The sequence below is a fragment of the Semicossyphus pulcher genome, unplaced genomic scaffold (assembly GCF_022749685.1).
Source record: "Semicossyphus pulcher isolate SPU_LCO1_2020_fin unplaced genomic scaffold, fSemPul1.0.p SCAF_16, whole genome shotgun sequence".
Taxonomy (NCBI): Eukaryota; Metazoa; Chordata; class Actinopteri; order Labriformes; family Labridae; genus Semicossyphus; species Semicossyphus pulcher.
In genome coordinates this window covers 29,525,791-29,538,783 of record NW_027211670.1, presented here as the reverse complement: position 1 = coordinate 29,538,783, position 12,993 = coordinate 29,525,791, and positions in this window count along the sequence as shown.

Below are 12,993 nucleotides of genomic sequence, written 5' to 3'. Positions count from 1 at the left end.
TTTAACTGATTTCATCGTTAACTGATTTCATCGTTAACTGATTTCATCTTCATTTAACTGATTTCATCGTTAACTGATTTCATCGTTAATTGATTTCATCGTTAACTGATTTCATCTTCATTCTTCATTTAACTGATTTCATCGTTAACTGATTTCATCTTCATTTAACTGATTTCATCGTTAACTGATTTCATCGTTAACTGATTTCATCGTTAACTGATTTCATCTTCATTTAACTGATTTCATCGTTAACTGATTTCATCTTCATTCTTCATTTAACTGATTTCATCTTTAACTGATTTCATCGTTAACTGATTTCATCTTCATTTAACTGATTTCATCGTTAATTGATTTCATCGTTAACTGATTTCATCGTTAACTGATTTCATCTTCATTTAACTGATTTCATCGTTAACTGATTTCATCGTTAACTGATTTCATCTTTAACTGATTTCATCTTCATTTAACTGATTTCATCGTTAACTGATTTCATCGTTAACTGATTTCATCGTTAACTGATTTCATCTTCATTTAACTGATTTCATTGTTAACTGATTTCATCGTTAACTGATTTCATCTTCATTTAACTGATTTCATCGTTAACTGATTTCATCGTTAACTGATTTCATCTTCATTTAACTGATTTCATTTTCATTCTTCATTTAATTGATTTCATCGTTAACTGATTTCATCGTTAACTGATTTCATCGTTAACTGATTTCATCGTTAACTGATTTCATCTTCATTTAACTGATTTCATCGTTAACTGATTTCATCGTTAACTGATTTCATCTTCATTTAACTGATTTCATTTTCATTCTTCATTTAACTGATTTCATCGTTAACTGATTTCATCTTCATTTAATTGATTTCATCGTTAACTGATTTCATCGTTAACTGATTTCATCTTCATTTAACTGATTTCATCGTTAACTGATTTCATCGTTAACTGATTTCATCGTTAACTGATTTCATCTTCATTTAACTGATTTCATCGTTAACTGATTTCATCGTTAACTGATTTCATCTTCATTTAACTGATTTCATCGTTAACTGATTTCATCGTTAATTGATTTCATCGTTAACTGATTTCATTTTCATTCTTCATTTAACTGATTTCATCGTTAACTGATTTCATCGTTAACTGATTTCATCTTCATTTAACTGATTTCATCGTTAATTGATTTCATCGTTAACTGATTTCATCTTCATTCTTCATTTAACTGATTTCATCGTTAACTGATTTCATCTTCATTTAACTGATTTCATCGTTAACTGATTTCATCGTTAACTGATTTCATCGTTAACTGATTTCATCTTCATTTAACTGATTTCATCGTTAACTGATTTCATCTTCATTCTTCATTTAACTGATTTCATCTTTAACTGATTTCATCGTTAACTGATTTCATCTTCATTTAACTGATTTCATCGTTAATTGATTTCATCGTTAACTGATTTCATCGTTAACTGATTTCATCGTTAACTGATTTCATCTTCATTTAACTGATTTCATCGTTAATTGATTTCATCGTTAACTGATTTCATCGTTAATTGATTTCATCGTTAACTGATTTCATCTTCATTTAACTGATTTCATCGTTAACTGATTTCATCTTCATTCTTCATTTAACTGATTTCATCTTTAACTGATTTCATCGTTAACTGATTTCATCTTCATTTAACTGATTTCATCGTTAATTGATTTCATCGTTAACTGATTTCATCGTTAATTGATTTCATCGTTAACTGATTTCATCTTCATTTAACTGATTTCATCGTTAACTGATTTCATCTTCATTCTTCATTTAACTGATTTCATCTTTAACTGATTTCATCGTTAACTGATTTCATCTTCATTTAACTGATTTCATCGTTAATTGATTTCATCGTTAACTGATTTCATCGTTAATTGATTTCATCGTTAACTGATTTCATCTTCATTTAACTGATTTCATCGTTAACTGATTTCATCTTCATTCTTCATTTAACTGATTTCATCTTTAACTGATTTCATCGTTAACTGATTTCATCTTCATTTAACTGATTTCATCGTTAATTGATTTCATCGTTAACTGATTTCATCGTTAACTGATTTCATCTTCATTTAACTGATTTCATCGTTAACTGATTTCATCGTTAACTGATTTCATCTTTAACTGATTTCATCTTCATTTAACTGATTTCATCGTTAATTGATTTCATCGTTAACTGATTTCATCGTTAACTGATTTCATCGTTAACTGATTTCATCTTCATTTAACTGATTTCATCGTTAATTGATTTCATCGTTAACTGATTTCATCGTTAATTGATTTCATCGTTAACTGATTTCATCTTCATTTAACTGATTTCATCGTTAACTGATTTCATCTTCATTCTTCATTTAACTGATTTCATCTTTAACTGATTTCATCGTTAACTGATTTCATCTTCATTTAACTGATTTCATCGTTAATTGATTTCATCGTTAACTGATTTCATCGTTAATTGATTTCATCGTTAACTGATTTCATCTTCATTTAACTGATTTCATCGTTAACTGATTTCATCTTCATTCTTCATTTAACTGATTTCATCTTTAACTGATTTCATCGTTAACTGATTTCATCTTCATTTAACTGATTTCATCGTTAATTGATTTCATCGTTAACTGATTTCATCGTTAACTGATTTCATCTTCATTTAACTGATTTCATCGTTAACTGATTTCATCGTTAACTGATTTCATCTTTAACTGATTTCATCTTCATTTAACTGATTTCATCGTTAACTGATTTCATCGTTAACTGATTTCATCGTTAACTGATTTCATCTTCATTTAACTGATTTCATCTTCATTTAACTGATTTCATCGTTAACTGATTTCATCGTTAACTGATTTCATCTTCATTTAATTGATTTCATCGTTAACTGATTTCATCGTTAACTGATTTCATCGTTAACTGATTTCATCTTCATTTAACTGATTTCATCGTTAACTGATTTCATCGTTAACTGATTTCATCGTTAACTGATTTCATCTTCATTTAACTGATTTCATCGTTAACTGATTTCATCGTTAACTGATTTCATCTTCATTTAACTGATTTCATCGTTAACTGATTTCATCGTTAATTGATTTCATCGTTAACTGATTTCATTTTCATTCTTCATTTAACTGATTTCATCGTTAACTGATTTCATCGTTAACTGATTTCATCTTCATTTAACTGATTTCATCGTTAACTGATTTCATCGTTAATTGATTTCATCGTTAACTGATTTCATCTTCATTCTTCATTTAACTGATTTCATCTTTAACTGATTTCATCGTTAACTGATTTCATCTTCATTTAACTGATTTCATCGTTAATTGATTTCATCGTTAACTGATTTCATCGTTAACTGATTTCATCTTCATTTAACTGATTTCATCGTTAACTGATTTCATCGTTAACTGATTTCATCTTTAACTGATTTCATCTTCATTTAACTGATTTCATCGTTAACTGATTTCATCGTTAACTGATTTCATCGTTAACTGATTTCATCGTTAACTGATTTCATCTTCATTTAACTGATTTCATTGTTAACTGATTTCATCGTTAACTGATTTCATCTTCATTTAACTGATTTCCTCGTTAACTGATTTCATCGTTAACTGATTTCATCGTTAACTGATTTCATCTTCATTTAACTGATTTCATTTTCATTCTTCATTTAACTGATTTCATCGTTAACTGATTTCATCTTCATTTAACTGATTTCATCGTTAACTGATTTCATCGTTAACTGATTTCATCGTTAACTGATTTCATCTTTAACTGATTTCATCGTTAACTGATTTCATCTTCATTTAACTGATTTCATCGTTAACTGATTTCATCTTCATTTAATTGATTTCATCGTTAACTGATTTCATCGTTAACTGATTTCATCGTTAACTGATTTCATCTTCATTTAACTGATTTCATCGTTAACTGATTTCATCGTTAACTGATTTCATCTTCATTTAACTGATTTCATTTTCATTCTTCATTTAACTGATTTCATCGTTAACTGATTTCATCTTCATTTAATTGATTTCATCGTTAACTGATTTCATCGTTAACTGATTTCATCGTTAACTGATTTCATCTTCATTTAACTGATTTCATCGTTAACTGATTTCATCTTCATTTAACTGATTTCATCGTTAACTGATTTCATCGTTAATTGATTTCATCGTTAACTGATTTCATTTTCATTCTTCATTTAACTGATTTCATCGTTAACTGATTTCATCTTCATTTAACTGATTTCATCGTTAACTGATTTCATCGTTAATTGATTTCATCGTTAACTGATTTCATCTTCATTCTTCATTTAACTGATTTCATCGTTAACTGATTTCATCTTCATTTAACTGATTTCATCGTTAACTGATTTCATCGTTAACTGATTTCATCGTTAACTGATTTCATCTTCATTTAACTGATTTCATTGTTAACTGATTTCATCGTTAACTGATTTCATCTTCATTTAACTGATTTCATCGTTAACTGATTTCATCGTTAACTGATTTCATCGTTAACTGATTTCATCTTCATTTAACTGATTTCATTTTCATTCTTCATTTAACTGATTTCATCGTTAACTGATTTCATCTTCATTTAACTGATTTCATCGTTAACTGATTTCATCGTTAACTGATTTCATCTTTAACTGATTTCATCGTTAACTGATTTCATCTTCATTTAACTGATTTCATCGTTAACTGATTTCATCTTCATTTAATTGATTTCATCGTTAACTGATTTCATCGTTAACTGATTTCATCGTTAACTGATTTCATCTTCATTTAACTGATTTCATCGTTAACTGATTTCATCGTTAACTGATTTCATCTTCATTTAACTGATTTCATTTTCATTCTTCATTTAACTGATTTCATCGTTAACTGATTTCATCTTCATTTAATTGATTTCATCGTTAACTGATTTCATCGTTAACTGATTTCATCGTTAACTGATTTCATCTTCATTTAACTGATTTCATCGTTAACTGATTTCATCGTTAACTGATTTCATCGTTAACTGATTTCATCTTCATTTAACTGATTTCATCGTTAACTGATTTCATCGTTAACTGATTTCATCTTCATTTAACTGATTTCATCGTTAACTGATTTCATCGTTAATTGATTTCATCGTTAACTGATTTCATTTTCATTCTTCATTTAACTGATTTCATCGTTAACTGATTTCATCGTTAACTGATTTCATCTTCATTTAACTGATTTCATCGTTAACTGATTTCATCGTTAATTGATTTCATCGTTAACTGATTTCATCTTCATTCTTCATTTAACTGATTTCATCGTTAACTGATTTCATCTTCATTTAACTGATTTCATCGTTAACTGATTTCATCGTTAACTGATTTCATCGTTAACTGATTTCATCTTCATTTAACTGATTTCATCGTTAACTGATTTCATCTTCATTCTTCATTTAACTGATTTCATCTTTAACTGATTTCATCGTTAACTGATTTCATCTTCATTTACCTGATTTCATCGTTAATTGATTTCATCGTTAACTGATTTCATCGTTAACTGATTTCATCGTTAACTGATTTCATCTTCATTTAACTGATTTCATCGTTAATTGATTTCATCGTTAACTGATTTCATCGTTAATTGATTTCATCGTTAACTGATTTCATCTTCATTTAACTGATTTCATCGTTAACTGATTTCATCTTCATTCTTCATTTAACTGATTTCATCTTTAACTGATTTCATCGTTAACTGATTTCATCTTCATTTAACTGATTTCATCGTTAATTGATTTCATCGTTAACTGATTTCATCGTTAATTGATTTCATCGTTAACTGATTTCATCTTCATTTAACTGATTTCATCGTTAACTGATTTCATCTTCATTCTTCATTTAACTGATTTCATCTTTAACTGATTTCATCGTTAACTGATTTCATCTTCATTTAACTGATTTCATCGTTAATTGATTTCATCGTTAACTGATTTCATCGTTAACTGATTTCATCTTCATTTAACTGATTTCATCGTTAACTGATTTCATCGTTAACTGATTTCATCTTTAACTGATTTCATCTTCATTTAACTGATTTCATCGTTAATTGATTTCATCGTTAACTGATTTCATCGTTAACTGATTTCATCGTTAACTGATTTCATCTTCATTTAACTGATTTCATCGTTAATTGATTTCATCGTTAACTGATTTCATCGTTAATTGATTTCATCGTTAACTGATTTCATCTTCATTTAACTGATTTCATCGTTAACTGATTTCATCTTCATTCTTCATTTAACTGATTTCATCTTTAACTGATTTCATCGTTAACTGATTTCATCTTCATTTAACTGATTTCATCGTTAATTGATTTCATCGTTAACTGATTTCATCGTTAATTGATTTCATCGTTAACTGATTTCATCTTCATTTAACTGATTTCATCGTTAACTGATTTCATCTTCATTCTTCATTTAACTGATTTCATCTTTAACTGATTTCATCGTTAACTGATTTCATCTTCATTTAACTGATTTCATCGTTAATTGATTTCATCGTTAACTGATTTCATCGTTAACTGATTTCATCTTCATTTAACTGATTTCATCGTTAACTGATTTCATCGTTAACTGATTTCATCTTTAACTGATTTCATCTTCATTTAACTGATTTCATCGTTAACTGATTTCATCGTTAACTGATTTCATCGTTAACTGATTTCATCTTCATTTAACTGATTTCATCTTCATTTAACTGATTTCATCGTTAACTGATTTCATCGTTAACTGATTTCATCTTCATTTAACTGATTTCATCGTTAACTGATTTCATCGTTAACTGATTTCATCGTTAACTGATTTCATCTTCATTTAACTGATTTCATCTTCATTTAACTGATTTCATCGTTAACTGATTTCATCGTTAACTGATTTCATCTTCATTTAATTGATTTCATCGTTAACTGATTTCATCGTTAACTGATTTCATCGTTAACTGATTTCATCTTCATTTAACTGATTTCATCGTTAACTGATTTCATCGTTAACTGATTTCATCGTTAACTGATTTCATCTTCATTTAACTGATTTCATCGTTAACTGATTTCATCGTTAACTGATTTCATCTTCATTTAACTGATTTCATCGTTAACTGATTTCATCGTTAATTGATTTCATCGTTAACTGATTTCATTTTCATTCTTCATTTAACTGATTTCATCGTTAACTGATTTCATCGTTAACTGATTTCATCTTCATTTAACTGATTTCATCGTTAACTGATTTCATCGTTAATTGATTTCATCGTTAACTGATTTCATCTTCATTCTTCATTTAACTGATTTCATCTTTAACTGATTTCATCGTTAACTGATTTCATCTTCATTTAACTGATTTCATCGTTAATTGATTTCATCGTTAACTGATTTCATCGTTAACTGATTTCATCTTCATTTAACTGATTTCATCGTTAACTGATTTCATCTTCATTTAACTGATTTCATCGTTAACTGATTTCATCTTCATTTAACTGATTTCATCGTTAACTGATTTCATCGTTAACTGATTTCATCGTTAACTGATTTCATCTTCATTTAACTGATTTCATTGTTAACTGATTTCATCGTTAACTGATTTCATCTTCATTTAACTGATTTCCTCGTTAACTGATTTCATCGTTAACTGATTTCATCGTTAACTGATTTCATCTTCATTTAACTGATTTCATTTTCATTCTTCATTTAACTGATTTCATCGTTAACTGATTTCATCTTCATTTAACTGATTTCATCGTTAACTGATTTCATCGTTAACTGATTTCATCTTTAACTGATTTCATCGTTAACTGATTTCATCTTCATTTAACTGATTTCATCGTTAACTGATTTCATCTTCATTTAATTGATTTCATCGTTAACTGATTTCATCGTTAACTGATTTCATCGTTAACTGATTTCATCTTCATTTAACTGATTTCATCGTTAACTGATTTCATCGTTAACTGATTTCATCTTCATTTAACTGATTTCATTTTCATTCTTCATTTAACTGATTTCATCGTTAACTGATTTCATCTTCATTTAATTGATTTCATCGTTAACTGATTTCATCGTTAACTGATTTCATCGTTAACTGATTTCATCTTCATTTAACTGATTTCATCGTTAACTGATTTCATCGTTAACTGATTTCATCGTTAACTGATTTCATCTTCATTTAACTGATTTCATCGTTAACTGATTTCATCGTTAACTGATTTCATCTTCATTTAACTGATTTCATCGTTAACTGATTTCATCGTTAATTGATTTCATCGTTAACTGATTTCATTTTCATTCTTCATTTAACTGATTTCATCGTTAACTGATTTCATCGTTAACTGATTTCATCTTCATTTAACTGATTTCATCGTTAACTGATTTCATCGTTAATTGATTTCATCGTTAACTGATTTCATCTTCATTCTTCATTTAACTGATTTCATCGTTAACTGATTTCATCTTCATTTAACTGATTTCATCGTTAACTGATTTCATCGTTAACTGATTTCATCGTTAACTGATTTCATCTTCATTTAACTGATTTCATTGTTAACTGATTTCATCGTTAACTGATTTCATCTTCATTTAACTGATTTCATCGTTAACTGATTTCATCGTTAACTGATTTCATCGTTAACTGATTTCATCTTCATTTAACTGATTTCATTTTCATTCTTCATTTAACTGATTTCATCGTTAACTGATTTCATCTTCATTTAACTGATTTCATCGTTAACTGATTTCATCGTTAACTGATTTCATCGTTAACTGATTTCATCTTTAACTGATTTCATCGTTAACTGATTTCATCTTCATTTAACTGATTTCATCGTTAACTGATTTCATCTTCATTTAATTGATTTCATCGTTAACTGATTTCATCGTTAACTGATTTCATCGTTAACTGATTTCATCGTTAACTGATTTCATCGTTAACTGATTTCATCTTCATTTAACTGATTTCATCGTTAACTGATTTCATCTTCATTCTTCATTTAACTGATTTCATCTTTAACTGATTTCATCGTTAACTGATTTCATCTTCATTTAACTGATTTCATCGTTAATTGATTTCATCGTTAACTGATTTCATCGTTAACTGATTTCATCGTTAACTGATTTCATCTTCATTCTTCATTTAACTGATTTCATCTTTAACTGATTTCATCGTTAACTGATTTCATCTTCATTTAACTGATTTCATCGTTAATTGATTTCATCGTTAACTGATTTCATCGTTAATTGATTTCATCGTTAACTGATTTCATCTTCATTTAACTGATTTCATCGTTAACTGATTTCATCTTCATTCTTCATTTAACTGATTTCATCTTTAACTGATTTCATCGTTAACTGATTTCATCTTCATTTAACTGATTTCATCGTTAATTGATTTCATAGTTAACTGATTTCATCGTTAACTGATTTCATCTTCATTTAACTGATTTCATCGTTAACTGATTTCATCGTTAACTGATTTCATCGTTAACTGATTTCATCTTCATTTAACTGATTTCATTTTCATTCTTCATTTAACTGATTTCATCGTTAACTGATTTCATCTTCATTTAACTGATTTCATCGTTAACTGATTTCATCTTTAACTGATTTCATCGTTAACTGATTTCATCTTCATTTAACTGATTTCATCGTTAACTGATTTCATCTTCATTTAATTGATTTCATCGTTAACTGATTTCATCGTTAACTGATTTCATCGTTAACTGATTTCATCGTTAACTGATTTCATCTTCATTTAACTGATTTCATCGTTAACTGATTTCATCGTTAACTGATTTCATCTTCATTTAACTGATTTCATCTTCATTCTTCATTTAACTGATTTCATCGTTAACTGATTTCATCTTCATTTAACTGATTTCATCGTTAACTGATTTCATCGTTAACTGATTTCATCGTTAACTGATTTCATCTTCATTTAACTGATTTCATTGTTAACTGATTTCATCGTTAACTGATTTCATCTTCATTTAACTGATTTCATCGTTAACTGATTTCATCGTTAACTGATTTCATCGTTAACTGATTTCATCTTCATTTAACTGATTTCATTTTCATTCTTCATTTAACTGATTTCATCGTTAACTGATTTCATCTTCATTTAACTGATTTCATCGTTAACTGATTTCATCGTTAACTGATTTCATCTTTAACTGATTTCATCGTTAACTGATTTCATCTTCATTTAACTGATTTCATCGTTAACTGATTTCATCTTCATTTAATTGATTTCATCGTTAACTGATTTCATCGTTAACTGATTTCATCGTTAACTGATTTCATCTTCATTTAACTGATTTCATCGTTAACTGATTTCATCGTTAACTGATTTCATCTTCATTTAACTGATTTCATTTTCATTCTTCATTTAACTGATTTCATCGTTAACTGATTTCATCTTCATTTAATTGATTTCATCGTTAACTGATTTCATCGTTAACTGATTTCATCGTTAACTGATTTCATCTTCATTTAACTGATTTCATCGTTAACTGATTTCATCGTTAACTGATTTCATCGTTAACTGATTTCATCTTCATTTAACTGATTTCATCGTTAACTGATTTCATCGTTAACTGATTTCATCTTCATTTAACTGATTTCATCGTTAACTGATTTCATCGTTAATTGATTTCATCGTTAACTGATTTCATTTTCATTCTTCATTTAACTGATTTCATCGTTAACTGATTTCATCGTTAACTGATTTCATCTTCATTTAACTGATTTCATCGTTAACTGATTTCATCGTTAATTGATTTCATCGTTAACTGATTTCATCTTCATTCTTCATTTAACTGATTTCATCGTTAACTGATTTCATCTTCATTTAACTGATTTCATCGTTAACTGATTTCATCGTTAACTGATTTCATCGTTAACTGATTTCATCTTCATTTAACTGATTTCATCGTTAACTGATTTCATCTTCATTCTTCATTTAACTGATTTCATCTTTAACTGATTTCATCGTTAACTGATTTCATCTTCATTTAACTGATTTCATCGTTAATTGATTTCATCGTTAACTGATTTCATCGTTAACTGATTTCATCGTTAACTGATTTCATCTTCATTTAACTGATTTCATCGTTAATTGATTTCATCGTTAACTGATTTCATCGTTAATTGATTTCATCGTTAACTGATTTCATCTTCATTTAACTGATTTCATCGTTAACTGATTTCATCTTCATTCTTCATTTAACTGATTTCATCTTTAACTGATTTCATCGTTAACTGATTTCATCTTCATTTAACTGATTTCATCGTTAATTGATTTCATCGTTAACTGATTTCATCGTTAACTGATTTCATCTTCATTTAACTGATTTCATCGTTAACTGATTTCATCGTTAACTGATTTCATCTTTAACTGATTTCATCTTCATTTAACTGATTTCATCGTTAATTGATTTCATCGTTAACTGATTTCATCGTTAACTGATTTCATCGTTAACTGATTTCATCTTCATTTAACTGATTTCATCGTTAATTGATTTCATCGTTAACTGATTTCATCGTTAATTGATTTCATCGTTAACTGATTTCATCTTCATTTAACTGATTTCATCGTTAACTGATTTCATCTTCATTCTTCATTTAACTGATTTCATCTTTAACTGATTTCATCGTTAACTGATTTCATCTTCATTTAACTGATTTCATCGTTAATTGATTTCATCGTTAACTGATTTCATCGTTAATTGATTTCATCGTTAACTGATTTCATCTTCATTTAACTGATTTCATCGTTAACTGATTTCATCTTCATTCTTCATTTAACTGATTTCATCTTTAACTGATTTCATCGTTAACTGATTTCATCTTCATTTAACTGATTTCATCGTTAATTGATTTCATCGTTAACTGATTTCATCGTTAACTGATTTCATCTTCATTTAACTGATTTCATCGTTAACTGATTTCATCGTTAACTGATTTCATCTTTAACTGATTTCATCTTCATTTAACTGATTTCATCGTTAACTGATTTCATCGTTAACTGATTTCATCGTTAACTGATTTCATCTTCATTTAACTGATTTCATCTTCATTTAACTGATTTCATCGTTAACTGATTTCATCGTTAACTGATTTCATCTTCATTTAATTGATTTCATCGTTAACTGATTTCATCGTTAACTGATTTCATCGTTAACTGATTTCATCTTCATTTAACTGATTTCATCGTTAACTGATTTCATCGTTAACTGATTTCATCGTTAACTGATTTCATCTTCATTTAACTGATTTCATCGTTAACTGATTTCATCGTTAACTGATTTCATCTTCATTTAACTGATTTCATCGTTAACTGATTTCATCGTTAATTGATTTCATCGTTAACTGATTTCATTTTCATTCTTCATTTAACTGATTTCATCGTTAACTGATTTCATCGTTAACTGATTTCATCTTCATTTAACTGATTTCATCGTTAACTGATTTCATCGTTAATTGATTTCATCGTTAACTGATTTCATCTTCATTCTTCATTTAACTGATTTCATCTTTAACTGATTTCATCGTTAACTGATTTCATCTTCATTTAACTGATTTCATCGTTAATTGATTTCATCGTTAACTGATTTCATCGTTAACTGATTTCATCTTCATTTAACTGATTTCATCGTTAACTGATTTCATCGTTAACTGATTTCATCTTTAACTGATTTCATCTTCATTTAACTGATTTCATCGTTAACTGATTTCATCGTTAACTGATTTCATCGTTAACTGATTTCATCTTCATTTAACTGATTTCATTGTTAACTGATTTCATCGTTAACTGATTTCATCTTCATTTAACTGATTTCCTCGTTAACTGATTTCATCGTTAACTGATTTCATCGTTAACTGATTTCATCTTCATTTAACTGATTTCATCGTTAACTGATTTCATCGTTAAC